The sequence below is a fragment of the Trachurus trachurus genome (assembly GCF_905171665.1).
Source record: "Trachurus trachurus genome assembly, chromosome: 10".
NCBI classification, from domain to species: Eukaryota; Metazoa; Chordata; class Actinopteri; order Carangiformes; family Carangidae; genus Trachurus; species Trachurus trachurus.
In genome coordinates this window covers 7,705,293-7,721,684 of record NC_139894.1, presented here as the reverse complement: position 1 = coordinate 7,721,684, position 16,392 = coordinate 7,705,293, and positions in this window count along the sequence as shown.

Below are 16,392 nucleotides of genomic sequence, written 5' to 3'. Positions count from 1 at the left end.
ATTTTACACACTGGACCTTTAAAATAGCCTGAATTACAAGTTTTGCTGAAGTGGTGAAAATACTCACTCAATAAATAACTTCATACATGGACTGGAGCAATTGAGAGTCACACGGTGTAAGGCAAGGCAAGGCAAGGCATCTTTATTTATATAGCGCATTTCATACTAAGGCAACTCAATGAGCTTTAGAGCTTGAATCTCAAAATCTTTTATCTTTGATTGATGTCACTCTCATGTCTTGTGTGTGATAAATATAATGGTTAGCTTAGCTTAGCATAATGACTGGGAACAGAGGGACACAGCTAGCCTGGCTCTGCCCAAGGGTAATAAAATCCTCCTAGCAGCACCTCTAAAGCTCACTAATTAACACATTACATCCTCTTGATTTAAAATGCACAACACTGCTTTATGGGGGATCATGTGTTGGACTCTTTCTTGGCAGGGACCATGTTGCCAGGCAACTGGCAGAGACTCTTACTGGCCCTTAGAACCAATGTAGTGATATGACAACTTCACTGTGTGCGTTATATAAACAATACTTTCAATTCAATTTATCATTTTGATTCCTTTAATTTTTGGAGGGTTTATGCAAATCTAGCAAAACACTTAATATTTGATCCTGAACAAACACATTCATTAGTGAAATATATTATCAAAGTTTAATGAGGAAAAAAAAAGCTTACCTAATACTTAATGTGCCCTAAAAGAAAAGGCAGTGTTTCCAAATTGTGTGTCCTCAGGCAGGTTGTTTAAATTCAGGATGTTAAAGAAGAACCCTAACCCTTTGTACTTCAATTTTCACATTTCATTTAGCGTCTTTTGGCTCAAGCACAGAAGTCTGTGTGTGTTTGATAAACTGTTAAATGGGATTATTTTTGCAACAGATTTCAAATAACTTCACAAGGGAGAAGCCTCAGGGATGGTTTGTGAAATGTATACAATTACTCTCTATGATGTTTCCTTTTTCTTTTTTTTGACAGGCCCTACAAGTTCACTCTTGTTGGCACGGATAATGAGTCTTTTCTCTCCTCCTCACACTATGTCTTCTTATTTTTCTTTCCCTTCACCTTGTCTTCTCATTGTGGGCAGTTGAACTTTATCTTGTTTCCAAGGACGTATGGGAAAATAACAAGATCATGCCTTTGAGGAAGTTTATGAGAATAATTTGGGACAGTCTGCCTCAGCTGTGCCCAGCTGGCTGTTGCCTGGTCAGACTCCAAACAGAGGAGCTCTTTATCCTCATAACCTTAGCTCAGCCCAAGTACTCACTCTGGTTTACCATGATGTCACTTGTCCCATTTCTTGCTGCAAAGTTTTGCCACTCACCCTTGTTGAACCCACGTTGGCTTTCTCACAATTAACTGTTCCATTTGTTGCTCCACAGAAAAGTCCACACAACACACAGCAGTAGGCTATGTTGTAATCTTTTGCACAGGCAGTACGCAATGCAGATGGTCCAGGGCACTTTCAGGGAGTTTTATGACAATAGGAAATCCAATTTCTTGTTTCCTTGTCAAGAGTTTAATAACAAGATAGACACCACTTCAATTTGTGTGCTCAATATTTGGTTATAGCCAGGAGCAAGTTATCTTAGCAGCACATAAAAATGGAGACAGGTTGAAACAACAAACTTTGCTCATGGACCTGTCGAAGTTCACTACAAGTTTAATCCATAGAAAATTCAAAGTTTAAAAAAAAAGACAATAAAATTATAGATTGTGTTCCAGGCTAGCTCCCATGCTAACCAACTGCATATTTCATAGATGGATAGAAGAGTTGCATAATTTGAATTAAACACACTTTCTGTTATTCATTTATTCAGTAGGCCTATTTTAAAAAGCAGATCTATCGATTATCAGTTTGAGGCTTTCTGACTTTTTCTCTTTTGCAGCTCTTTTCCTGATAGGACATGTTTGCTTTTATATTTCATAGCTGCTTTATTATTCAAGCCGGCAGTTGTTTCTTTTTAGGCCTCAACAACTCTTGGATCCAGCAGAGCACTGCATTTCCTTTCACTGCCAAGAGTCTCCTAGAGCATTTCAACATAGCACAGCACATGTGTGGCCACAAGGAGATTACATGGAAGGATAACAAGTGGAAAAAAACCCATCAAAATGACTCCTTATTGTCTCCTTGAGCACAGAAGCCAGCAGACACAACAAAATGTCCTGCCACGTTGCTTCTAACATAACACCGGTGCAGGAAGCTCCTTTTTATGCTGATAAGGACTTTACAGTAGGAGTTGAAAGAATGTCAACATGTGTCAGATAAAGTCATGTCAAAGCTTGTTGCGCCAAAAACGCGGCATTATTCAGAACCTGAAGATTTATGGAATCAGAGCACACTGTAAATGAGAGTATTTTCTGACATCTTTAACTGCGTGTAGAAACATCTCTTGCAGGCTTTTGGCATGCAGCCAGGACCTTTCAACCTCAGCTGCCCTGACTGAAAATATCTCATCTACAAATCTTACCTCTCACTCCTTGTGTGTGTCATCATCCACCTCCACCCTCCTTATAAATCTGACCTCTATATCATCTCTGAAAATCCTCCCTCCTGCCACAAGTTTTATTCTTGGTTTTTGTTAATTTTTTGAAGCAAGGATCTGATGATGGTAAAAAAAAATATATATATACTGTACGACAGCTTTAAAAATGTGACTCTAACCATAACCCACTCTACTATAGGAACAAACTAACCCCTAACCCCTAACCCTAGATTGATTTTTAGTAGATTTGTGCCATTACAACTTTGTGGAGCTGTGCACAGTGCACCTATTTACACATCTATTCCTTGCCCTTCAGGGCCACATAATAAGAATCAGTTATTTGCTGAAAAGGATTTACACACAATGATATATGAATGGTTCATAGTGAAGATTTCAGAAAAACTGCACAAAAATACCTTAGAATGTGTGACATTGACTTTGGTTCAAAAAGTGTGTTCAAAAGATGGTTCCAAATTTGATTAAAAATCTTTTCAAAAAGACGTGTCATTAAGACATACAGTAGGCTACAACCGAGGGTGGATGATGGGGAGGGGTCAGCTGTCTTTATGTTCTCAGAGGGATGTTTCACTTTCCTACACTTCAAAACCCCTGACCTAAAAAAAAAGCTTTGACATGTACTATTATGGTGTTTGCGTAATAGTGATTAGAGACATTTTTAAAGCTCATTCTCCTGGGGCAGCTATTGTGTTCCCTTTAAAACCAGAGCTGCAGCTCAGTCTGAGGAGAGGTCTATTCAAGCAGAAGGCTCTCTGTCAGGTAAGAATGCAGCCAAGTGAAAAAGCCTGAGGCAGCGTACGGACACTCAGTATCTGTTATCTTTCAAAGCCGACTTAATGAAAGAAGCGGGGGTCAAGAAACAGCTTGACCCAAAGTAGGCTAATTTTATTTTATTTTTTTAACAAAGTTGAATTCTGTTTGATCATTTTGATTTTAAAATGAATGTCATATGTGTGTGAGAGACCATGTACAGTGTTAGAAGAGATGAAGGGAAATGGCTTTGGACTCATCTAGCGACAGATAAAGAGGAAGGCGTGAGTGGGCTCTATTAGTGCAATGATGTGCATCTCTGATCACACCTATCTGTGATTGGATTATAGAGAATAGAAGGTTCCTGCCAAATGCATGGATAAATTATTCCACCGCGTCAGGTACCCAGAACTAAGCTCTGTGTTTCCCACTTACTTTTCAATCCTCTCTTCATTCTGAAGAAAGCCAGCGGGTCGGGTCGGGTGGGGTGGGGTGGGGGGGGGGCACAGTCGGTGGCAGAGCATTTCCCCTGGAGATGGTTAAAAATCACTGTGTTGCTCTGACTACGACTTCTGAGGTGAGGGTGGAATCGATCTAGGTGTCGGCCACATGTCAGCATCTCCAACCACCTGTCTGATCTGTAAAGTTTAGAGGAGATATTTTCCTGTTAACATTTCATGCCTATGATTTACTGACCTGAAAAGAGGAGAAAGGTTTTTCCCTGCACAAAACCCAGACAGCAACAATTCAGCTGCAGCTGAGATGTGAGCAGTTTTTTGTCAAATGTCTTGATCTTCACCTACAAATACTCTTGAATCTTGGCCTTGATACATTCATGCACTGAATGCCAAGTGTTGACTTTGAATTGTTTCTCCTTGCACTGTAAAGTTTACTACTATAACGTTTCTGCAACAAGAGGAGCAGAACTCACTCACTGTTCAATTTCATTTGTGCAATCAGACTAGATTTTAATCTTGAGGTGAAATTCCTCTACGGGGAGGAGAGTAACGCTGATTTATGGTGTGTTTTGTAGTTCAGTTTTTCAGCTGCCAGAAACTACCTGAGACACAGTGAACCTGCAGGTTTAAGGCCCATGAGCAGTAACCTTCATGAACTGGTTGAAGCCCTGACAGAGAGGAACATTTATAACTTGTTGAATCGATCCATGTACCAGACACTACAGACACTAAATAAGAAGAACTGTGATCAGAGGAAGAACCCCCATCATAAGCACAACCTGAGCAGCTATGATGTGAGATTAAAGGGATGAGTGAGTGCATACATGAAAACTGGGCTGAGGCCTCTCCATGGACCGGCATCTCAAACATCTGCTCCCAGAGATATATGGGGCAATCAAACAGTTGTGGGGCTGAATATGTCACATTCTATATTTAGAGATCTTGTGATGAGCGAGGTGTGGCATGTGGAGCATGCAGCAGACTCTGAATGAGACCACTGAGGATGATTCCTCATATGATTCTGGTCTTCGGCTGCCAATTCATCACATGATGGAAAATCTGTTTTAATAGTTTCAGATCTGATGATATCTCCTCAAGGAGTCATTTGTTAAGTGTGTTAACTGTTATTCTGTAGATGCACAGTAAAAGGACTGTGTGTAATGTTGCGTTGTACTGCTGCACACATTTCATGAGCATGTGACGTCCACTTCTCTAAAATATCTGCAACTGGCAGACAAAGTCTTAATTTCAAAACCAAAATAACAGATCACGGGAGTCAAGCGAATGTCCAACTACCACTTTTCTCAATAGCTGTTTTCAGAAATGTTTAAAGTAAGGCTTAGTACATGCATATACACACCTAGTGCAGAATGAGAAAGGCCTAGAGGCAACGTCAGGTGGTTTATCAGATTGTTTTTGAGTGGATTCATTTATAGTCAAAGGGATGGTTTATTTTATGGGGTCGTGAGAGGTAGTCATATAAGAGCACTGTGTGGTGCTGTAGATGTATGTGTTGCTGTCAATGGGGCTATGAGAGAAAATGTGATTTGGAAACTTTTAAAGGGACTACGAGGAGTTTCAGAAAGCAAAATGTTTTCACACTACATTTCCCATGAGCCTCCACGTGCACAGTGAAATTCTTGGACCGGCGGAAGACGGATGAAAGCGAAAACATTTGCCAAGACTGTTTTCTTTAATCAAGAGGAGGTTTGAAGACGATCAGATGCCGTCTTAGTTCCGACCATCAACAGCGTCCGGGAAACCTAAACTAGGAAATGCTGGGCGAGTTGACCACTAAATAATGCTATTGAAATAACCATAAAGACAAAACAATATATTTATTGAAAATGGACCCATTAACAAGTGTGGGTAAAGTAGATTCATCCACATCAATATGAGACTACTGTATTTTATTACCAAAAGCAAACTTCTAGGGGTATCTTTAAAAGTGTCCACTGAAATATTTTCAATATGCATTAAAATGTGAGATTCATGTAGAATATTTTCAGCGATTTATCTTCCAGAAGAAACAGAACTTCTCTTTAACATTTTTTTCTTTCAACTATAATTACCATATTCCTACACATAAACAAGCACACCTATGGAGTGCACTGTACTGATTAGACTCTCCTATAGGTGAATATATCATCTAAATATGACCACCTCACACAGTTTCTCATCAAAACAAACTGAATTATCCCTTTCAGAGGAGGACACTGTACTTAATATTATCCCACATGCGCCTTGTGTTGTGTGTACAGTTTGAGTAGCATCCAAATATGAACCCTGGGGGGCTGAGCTGGAGATGGTTGAAGCTGGTGATCATCCATCCAACAGCCATCTCTGGTGGAAAACATCCCAGCAAAAACAAACAAGGACCCAGAGGAGAGGAAAAGGCAAAAAAACAACTCATACAGTGTAAACCAAGATAATGGAAGCCACTCAAAAACTGACAGTGTGCTCTATTAAACTGACACAACCATGTTGAAGGCGTAAACAGCCTGAAGAGAGAGAGGCACCAAACATTCCTCACCTACCCCATCGCCGGCTTGTCTCTCTGGGGTCAAAACTGTCCCAGCAGCAGTAGTCTTAACTCAGCTGGGCCTCATCCATGAGCTATAGAAAGATCTCAAGTCATACAGGAGGAATTTACTGTATATTCTATACCAGTGGGAACAAATTATGGCATGTCTTAGAGGAAGTAGCCTATAGCCTTTCAGGGATGGTAAACTGGGACATTTTGCATATTCTCGCCATCTGCTGAATTTTAGTTTGGTTGGAACGAAGACATCCTGGCTGTGCTGGCTCAATGTACTTTGAAATCGATTGCTTATATACAGCAGGAAAGCTTATTCAAACAGCAGGAAAAAGCCAATGATTACATTTTCACACCAGGCTAAACAGTAATGTTCAATAGCAAGAAGTTTTGCAAACCCGCACACTGCCGAGGAAGAAGGTCAGTGTGGATGAATAGATTTAAAGTACAATATACAGATAGCACATTATTTATCCCAGCGAGGGTAAATAAGTGCTGTCTCACAGCAGCAGAGACGTGTAAAAGGAACTGCGAAGACACAGGAAAAGACCTAGAATACAGAAAATTAAAAAAAAATAGCATATACCAGTAGAAATATATAAGATTCTCACTGGAAACAAATTAAAAGGGAAAATGAATGGAGTAATATAATGAATGCACACAGGTGCACTGTGTAGCCCAGTAAAGCAGTTAACATTCAGTCGTGCTTTGCTGCAGGTATGAAAATGCTGAACAGGCCCAGTTGATTCTGATTCTGCATCAAGATGGCAGCAAGAAGGAAAAGATCAAAGTTACTTTGAACGAGGGTTCATTGCTTGGACGAAGATGGCAGGAGCTTCAGTCACAACAATACTCGACTGGATAGTGTTTCAATAAGAAAAGAGACTGAAATGACATCTGCATTTAGAGGTATGAAAAAGACGGAAATCAGGTCAGACACTGTGGTCGACAGTACAGGTGTGACAATCAAAATGCTTGTGTACAAGTGCAATGTAAAAGGAGAGACAGAAGGAAAGCTGTTCATCAAGTGGCTGTCATGTCAATCGGATCAGACTCATTACAAAGACAGATGCACATTTGAGAAATTAGTGGAGCAAAAGACGACATCATTAGATGAGTCATCTAAGTGGGAGAGTATGCATGGTGCACACCAAAAGAGTATACTTGACCCCCACAGTGAAAAGATCCGGTCAAGCTGTTATGCTGTGGTTTAGGTCCACTTGTCCTTTTTAGAGGGAAGAGTCACTGCCAATCAGAAAAACTTCTTCTGAGTGATCACCTTCATGCTGCAATGAACCATTTCTATCCTGATGGGAGTGGTCTCTACTGGGATGAAAAGACCTCATCCATAGGGCACGAGGGGTAAATGGTTTGATCACTGAGAAAATGACTGAGGGGAGAAAGGAGCCCTTGAAGCATTCATTTGAATGCATCAGAGTGATGAGATGATTACTGAAGGTGTTTCATGGAGCACTTTTCTCCTCACATCAGGGATGATTCATGTTCGCTCTCCTACAGCGAGGCAATGATCCTACTCCAGTATTATTATTATTGCACTTTTATAAAGTTAGTGAACTTGTAAATAAAATACCCAATACACCCATTGACAAGGAAATTGATTATCTTGGAAAAAGCTGGCCTCTTTGCACAATAAATCAGCTGCCTCAACTTAAAAAACTTTTTAAAAAGTACTGTTGGCAGATCAATAAAATGCTCGTATAGGTGATTCTGTTGTTAACCAGCACAACAAACTTTCTTTTCCCAATTCATCTTGAGGAGCAGACTTCGAAACAGTTGCTGTCAGAGACGAATTGCTCTCAAATTTTCAAATTAGTTCAGTGTCTTACTGCACCATGGGAGAGAAACACAAATAGTCATGAAGGTCAAACCTCAAAGTTTTGTCTCTTTTCTGTTAAATGCCTCCACAATCTGTTGTTGTGGGTTTTATAGAACACTGTCTATTTGCAAAATAACTTATCTTTTGCTCCCCAATACTGTGTTTGTTTAGACGGAAAAGGTACAACTGTTCATAACCATATTCCTATCTGGGATGGTACAGCGACTTCTTCTAAAAGTCAAATAAGCACAACAAAAATAGACATTTATTCACGTGGAAAATGTTTCATGTTACTATGCAAATATACACAGTGCTGAGAGCTCTGATGGGGGTGATTTATTCATTGAGGTCTTAATGCCCAAGATAACAGCTAAAGCAGTAAAGTTAGTCCCGCCATGCTCGTCCCTTTGAAGGAGGTGCTATTTTGACGCTGCATAGACGAGAGGCCATGAGCATAAAACGGTCAGTGGGAAACCTTGGGCCTTGGTCGGTGCACCACTCACTCTTTTGGAAGCAAAGTGGTCATAAATCAGAGGCGGGCCAGACACTGTAAGCGCTCTGCAAACTCCCCTGTAAAACTGACAGGATTGCATTCAAAAGGAAATGTCTCTAATAATATAGGAATGCAGTGTGGTGGAGTTGCAAATCAAATTTTCATGGTAGAATTGCGGGGCAACATAAGAATTTATAGTTTGCTGCTTTTTTCAAAGAAAATATTATTTGAGATTAGTCTGAAAGAAAATGAGTCATTCTTGTTTAAAAATATTATTGTGGAAAGACTTGTACACTTTAAAAATATATACTTATTTTTGCTTTCAGCTATGAATGATAACAAAATAGCACACTACCAGAGACGACATTAAAATCTGTCCGAGAGCTCACCATCAAAAAAAAAAAAAAGAACACACACTTTGAAACACACATTTTCACTTGAAAGTAGACAGTGACTCCATCCAGACAGTGCTATGCAGAGCAGAAGAATGCTTTGGAAATACAATGGAATACATTTCCACCAGCTTGTTTGCCTTCCTATCTAAAAAAAAAAAAAAAAAAAAAAGTCCTCTTTCCTCTTCACATGAATCTCCAGACGGGGTTTCATCCTTGGTATGTATGAAGAGGGAAGAGGAAAGAATGTGGCACCACTGTGGCTGAGGCGAGACTCCAAACAGGAACAGCTTGGCCTGCGCTGGCAGAAAGGAAATGACTGAGACCGGCCTCAGGGTGCGGTGCGTTCAGTCTAATGGTCATGCCCACTAGTTAGTTTGTGTTTTCAGAAACAGTTGTATCAGCTCCTTAAAAAGTGCTCGACAGAGGCTTACTGCAACTTGTTATACACTTCTATATGTCACCTTGGGTCATGTTTGCTTATCGGTTTGCTCCAGTCACTGACTGCCTCATTTGAGTTCCAAACACATCAAGGAAGTAACCATCACACATCATGGTGCCCACGGCTCTGAGGGGTCTGACTTTTTTTTCTTAATTACAATATTTTATGAGAACTAGACTTTATCTTTTAAAGTTCAACTTGAAATAAACTTATATTCTCTGTCAGGCTAACAGCATCATCAGTGTCAGTCAATATTTTTGCTTACCCACCTCTCCCTATCCTGTGTTCTAACCATACTCAGGATAAAGTGCAGGCCGTAGCCCGATGACTCATTTCATAGGATCTGAACATCATTGGTCATCTCTGTCTCTGATGTTTCTCTACATTACAGACATGCTCTGTTATTCTTGTACTGAAATTGCTGTTATTAATAGGAGACTTTCACTTCCCCTGACAGAGCTATGATAGTCATTTTAATTAATTCTTTTTCTTTTCTTAATTATACAACTTCCTGGGCAGACTGGAGGCCAAGAGCAAGATAAAAAGCATGTCAGTGTGAGTCTTTTGTGCAGGTCAGGGCAGTACAAACACCCATTAACCTCAGCAATAAGAAAATGCCAAACTATCAGCAGCACTATTAAACTGGCTAAATATCACTGAAACAGATTTAAATGACTGCCTGCTATTCGCTGCTGCTATAACTGCAGGGGATACAGATCACAGTGATCACTTCTATCTGAGTCAGACTGACCATTATAAAAATAACAATTATCGTAACCAATTGTTTTCCTTCCTTCCTTCTCTTTGTTTCTCATGCTGATTATCATCTTACTGACATTTGAATGATTACTGTTTATGTAAATATATAGCATATCAACAAATGAAAAGGACAGCTTTGCTATCTGCTGAATTAAAGAGAAAATACACTGTGCACTACGGCCTTTTCCTGCTGCAGGCCCAGTATGAATGGTCAATATCAAAGCATTACACTCTACTAATGTAATATACCTGCTGCTGTGAGAGAGAGAAAAAAAAATCACTTAGTGTGTGACTGCGTAAAAAAACACACACTTACATGAGACAGACATCCACACACAGTGAAGTTCACCTATTTTGGGAGAGCAGGCAGGGGCAAACATTACAACAGGGAGTCCAATAAACCCAGACAAATAAGTCAAAGCCTATATGGCAGTAAAACTGCTCTAAACCTGTTCTTTTTTATCTTCTCATTGTATTTAAACACAATTTTTTGAGCAATGATTCTGCTTTTTCATCCATGCAAGTGTTTGACCACTGTAACCGGGACCAGAATATGGGTTTTTTCTATATCTGCTTATCACACTTCATGTCTTGGTGGATGCTCACTCATCTAAGTCTTCCTATTATGCCCAAGGTCTCTCACTCTCAAAAAAAGTGCTTGAGTGGTTTCTAACCCTTGCTTCCAAAGTGCAATCTGAAACCTGTGACATCAGACATCTCAGACGCTGCATCCTTGGTGTCCTCCCTTTTGGGTGGCGCCATTTCAAACCTCCACCTCCACACAAATACCACTTGTAACATTGATTTTTCTTTCACAGCATCAACTGAAAAAACCTCTGTTTCAGATTAAAAGCTCAAAATGCTGAAAATGACTCAGCATGGAGGCTGAATGTGGACCAGCACCACATACAATTGGCGCACATCATCCACATGGGTCGTGACCCCAGACACTTGGTCTTTATTCGCAACAAGAGGTTCTTTGATCGCAGCTGCTGATGTCAAATTTGTTGGAAAAAGCTTGTCACTGTGCATTTAAATTCTTCTTCTTCTTCCTTTTTTATACCTGTTTTTCTTTATTGGTTGATTAATTTGCTTTGTTCATATTGTCCATCTTGTTTCAAATTAGAGTTTTTAATACACTTTTTTAAAATTCACTGCTGAAATTCATTACTCATTGCTCCATCAATGGGTAACAGCCCCAGAACATAAAGTATTTAGTCTTAGCACTAAGACAGAAGTTTAGTTAGTGTGCATCAAAAATGTAAAAATGCACTTTCAAGCAACTTCAAACGTGTTATGCATTGTTTTATTTAACAGGAAGAGAAAAATATATTGTAGTCTATATTATAAAGCACAGTCCTCAACAACATGAGCACAATTTGCACCATATGCAGGAAAACAGTGCCATCTAGAGAAATTCAAACAGAATATCAAGGAAAAAAACACGAGTGTCCTGGTCACACAGTAGTACTGTTTGATCTCCTCACATCTGACTGAGATCTGGAGGGTTCAGTCTTCGAACCATTAGATTATATCTCTTTTCAATATATTTACAGCTGCCTGAACAAATATCACATTTCACACTGACAGTGGTTGTGGAGCTTAAAATATCCCCCGGCCAGATTAGATATATGCTGCATGCCACTGACCCCGAACACGTGAGCAGAAGGAGCTTGACATCGGTATGTAGCTGAGTAAAATGATCCGCTCCAGTGAAGTCAGTAACTACAGGAATGTCCCTGTGGAAGCTGAACAAACTCGCAGAGGCTGCTTCAGTATGGAAGCAGGGTTTTATTAATCAAGTGAATTCACTGACAGCACCTGGAGCTTTAACGGAGGAAGGAGTGCCATTTTTAAAGAGCTACTCTACTGCCATCTAGTGGTGGAATGAGTGTAATGTTAGGCTGTGAAGAAAAAAGAAAAAAAGATGCTTGCTGCCTGAGTTAGCACTATCATACATTATTGGCCTTTAGGGTGAAATGAAGCCAGTTTAACAATGTTCATACAGGTCCCTGCAGTACAGAAGCTTATAAAGATTAAAAAGAAATGGAACTGTTGGACTCTCTGTTATGTGATGTTTACATTAAACTCCCCATTTGTATTTTGCACTAGGTTTATGGGTGGTTTTAAAAAGCAATGGCAACAATTTTCAGTATGTTGTAGTTGAGGAATTTGTTTTCAAAGTATGCTCATTGTATTTTATGTTTATTTTGTCCTATGAGTTGAAAAGGCTTTTCCCCCCCAGCAGCACTCCATAATGGCTCTGTAGCTCTTGGTTGAACTCATTAGCTATTTTAAAGGGGCCATATAGGTTTTGCTACTGCTACATGGCCAGTGTTAAAGTTAACACCTGTTCACTTAGATGAGTATGAACATTGTGAGTTCAGCATTAAACATCATTCCTCTAATTGCAAAGAGCTGTCGCCATTCATGGAATACCCTCATGGGTTGCTTTTATAAAAGTCGATTTGATTTATGATTCATGATTATGCTACTTCTGATCTTTGTTATCTTTTTCTTAACAGTCGTTTTGTGTATTTCTCTTTAAACTGACAAATTATTAATTTGTTCTGCTCCAGCCCTCATCTTTGCTCACTCTCAGCTAAAGTTAATTATGTTGGGATTTTGCACAAGTGCTTAATTAATTATCCATTAATGCCCATATTAAAATCATATTATACTGTAACACATGAATGTGGAATAAATAGCATCTTAAATAAGATATCAGGCTGGAACTTACTGAATGCTTGCCATTATTTATGCACAAAATGAACAGGGGCAAAAAAAAAAAAAAAAGTGGGCGAAGAGAGGGAGGAAGGATTGAGACAACTAACTAGCTGGAGTCACATCAGTATTTAACTTTCAGCCAGAGAGAGACTTGGAAATTTCACACACAGAAAATGTTCTTTACAGTGTGAAGTTATGCTGCCAAGATGTCTGCAGCTGTATTACTTGCTGTATGCCTTGAAACTGCATTTCCCTACCATTTGTCATTGCTCTTGCTAACTTCTGCGTACAGTACAGTATACGCTCTGGGTGTGACTGACTGATGAACTGTTGCTTCCCGAGGGTCTGGTGAAATATAAGCCAGAAGAAATAACCTGTGTGTGTGAGTGAGTTTTTTTTTTTCAGAGGCGCTCTCTATCTGCACCAAATCACTTTAGTGATGGAGTGTTTCTTAGGCTTGTGGGACTGTTTCCATAGCAACCGCTGGGACGTGGGAAGCTGTGTCACAGACGAGTGTGAGACGCATGCATCACTGCGTGCACATGTCCACTCGCAACCCCGTCACGAACACAATGTGGAATATTTCCCATATAAATATGGCACCGGCGCACAACCCCCCGGTGCTAATCTTAATAACATGGAAGACCAGTCTGACCCTGTCTGTGCTCTCTAACTGCAATCTTGTGGAAAGAAATATGCCCAAGTTTAAAGGGATAGTTCAACATTTTGGCAAATTGGCCCATTGCCATAATCGCTATTATCATAGCAGTAGGTTCGTTACCTTTATTTGTTGGTGCAAGCTATTTTTAGAACAGCGGAGCAGAGCCGCGAGCTGCTCAGAGCTACGCTACGGAGGCTGATGGGGTTTCTTGGTTTCCCTCATCAAACTCATCAAATACACAATCCAACAACTCCAAAACGCTCTGGTGGACAAGTTGTGACCTGCACATTCACCACGCTATGAGATAATAATGGAACGTTACCAGACAGAGTTGTTTTCGAGGTAAATTCACGCAAAACCGCTTATGCGCGTTTCCGTCTGGGACAGTTTTTTTGGCAAGCAGTCTCTGCATTTGCCTCGATGACTTGTCTGGTAACGTTCTGTTATTATCTCATAGCGTGGTGAATGTGCAGGTCACAACTTGTCCAGAAGAGCGTTTTGGAGTTGTTGGATCGTGTATTTGATGAGTTTGATGAGGGAAACCAAGAAATCCCATGAGCCTCTGTAGCGTAGCTCTGAGCAGCTTGCGGCTCTGCTCCACCGTTCTAAAAATAGCTTGCACCAACAATTAAAGGTAACGAACCTACCGCTATGACTATAGGGACTGTGGCAAAGGGCCAATTTGCCAAAATGTTGAACTATCCCTTTTAATTCCTCAAGTGCTTTTACAGGTGTAAAAAAAAAAGAAAAAAAAACCTGCATCATCCTCACGTAGCATGGCGACGGAGTCCTCCTCCTCTGGGAACTCTTGGAACTGGTCGACAAACACAAGCACAAATCCCTGCACTGCCACCTTCTACCCACAGAGCTAAACATGGCCACCGTCCACACTGTGTGATGAAAAATGCATCGTTTAGACCCACAAAGTGTCTTCTCGCTTGTCTCTCTGCTCATGCAGTTTTTCTGACATGATGCCTTCTCCTCTGGGAGATGAGAAACTAGAAATACCTCGACCTCCTTGTGTCAACCCCCCCAACCCCATCCCGCCACGCAGGGCGAAGCTCTCTGGTGGCCCCGGCTGACAGTGACAAACTGACAATGGCTGAATGCTCCACTTCACATCTCTAACCTTTCTCCACAAAACGCACACACCCTCACGTCCCACTCAAGCACTGGATGAGGCGGAGAAGAAAGGTTGACCGAGCAAAATAACTTTTATCCCTCCAAGGACTTTTTCCATGAAGACACATGGGTTAATATGACAGATATGACACAGGTCTGCACCGTGTTGCTCAAGGACACATGGCTGACCACCTGGAGATTGCAGGGCTCACTAGTCTCTCCTGCTATCTATCAAAATAAAAACAAAAACTGAAGCTGAATTGTAACCTTGGTGAACTCCAGTAACATATTTCAGACTGGGAGCTCGAGTTTATGGGTGCCACTGTCTGCCAGTCCTACACTACTAGTGATTGTCTTTACGATTCTTAAGGGTGGGAATCAAAATACGATGATGTCATTACATATTTAAGTCACAATATATTATTATTGCAATTTTAAATGACATATTGTTCCTTTTTGCAAACATTATATCCCGATTGGGAAACTTTGTCAACATCCGTTTTATCTAAATTAATAAGTCACAGCTCTTTATCTGATTACCTCACTTAAATCAAATGTGATTGTCAAGTAGAGAGACTGGCTAACACAGTCTCAAAAGAAAAGTACTTCAAAAAACTTTAATTCACAATAAAATATCAATACCCTTTTTTTTTTAACTGCCATGTATAATATAATTTTACAATTTTTTTACAATGTAAAGTTATAATTGACTTGTTGATATGGCCTATGCATCTCTCAATGGGTGCATAGACGAAACGGAGCATGATTTGTATTAATTTCATTTCATTTCCATTGTTTTCCATCACATGAGAAACTGTGCCTGCCTTGTTTCACTGCCAAACTACACTCTATTCCCTGTGGTTTGTCCGATTTACCTTGTTTCATTCATTCATGGGGGATGCAGTTCGCCAAGGATTCACAGTGGAAATGGCCGTGTCAGATGTCTGTTGCTGAACAGAAGAGGACAGCTGGGCCTTTTCTCTAAATTATTTCCATAGTCTTCCATCAATATTCCCTTCCAGTATAATAAAAAGCCCATGCTGACCAATCACAACACTTGCAGACTTGCAGGTTGCTCACTGTTCCCTTCGTCTTTTTAAGGACGTAAAACATTGAACGTGTTGTTAAAACCCTGTACATTTCTTTCCAAATCAACAATATATAGCCAACAGTAAAACCCCTTCATTTGACTTTGAGGATGTCAGGTAGTTTTCGTCTGCAGCATGAGTTCAAGGAAGGTGTGAGATAATGAGACAGGACACCAGTTGGCAGGATGCTGTCACCGCTTTACACAGACAGTTTGACACAAAGGCCTCATTCCAGGAACTGAGGGAAAATGCTAAATATGCACCCATGAACAGCAGTTTTGATCTCATGAATTTAATTGCTTCACATTGGGCTTCAGATGTGTCAAAATTACCCACTTGCTGATTTAAACAGCATGCATGTTGATATGTGTGGCCCAAAGGAGAAATAGATATTCTCATGGGCACACACTGCAGCAGGGACAGTAAAATATTATTGAGAATCGCTTCCACAGCGCAGCTACTCAAGTGTCTGAATCTTCCTCACAACACAGGTATTAGTAATATTTTCACCTTTGGTATAAGTCTGTCTATCAATAGAAACCAATAGTCATTTATGGAGTTGATAGACACAATTTTGAAACGAGAAAAACAAAATAGAGAAAAGACTCATTTCCTGACTGC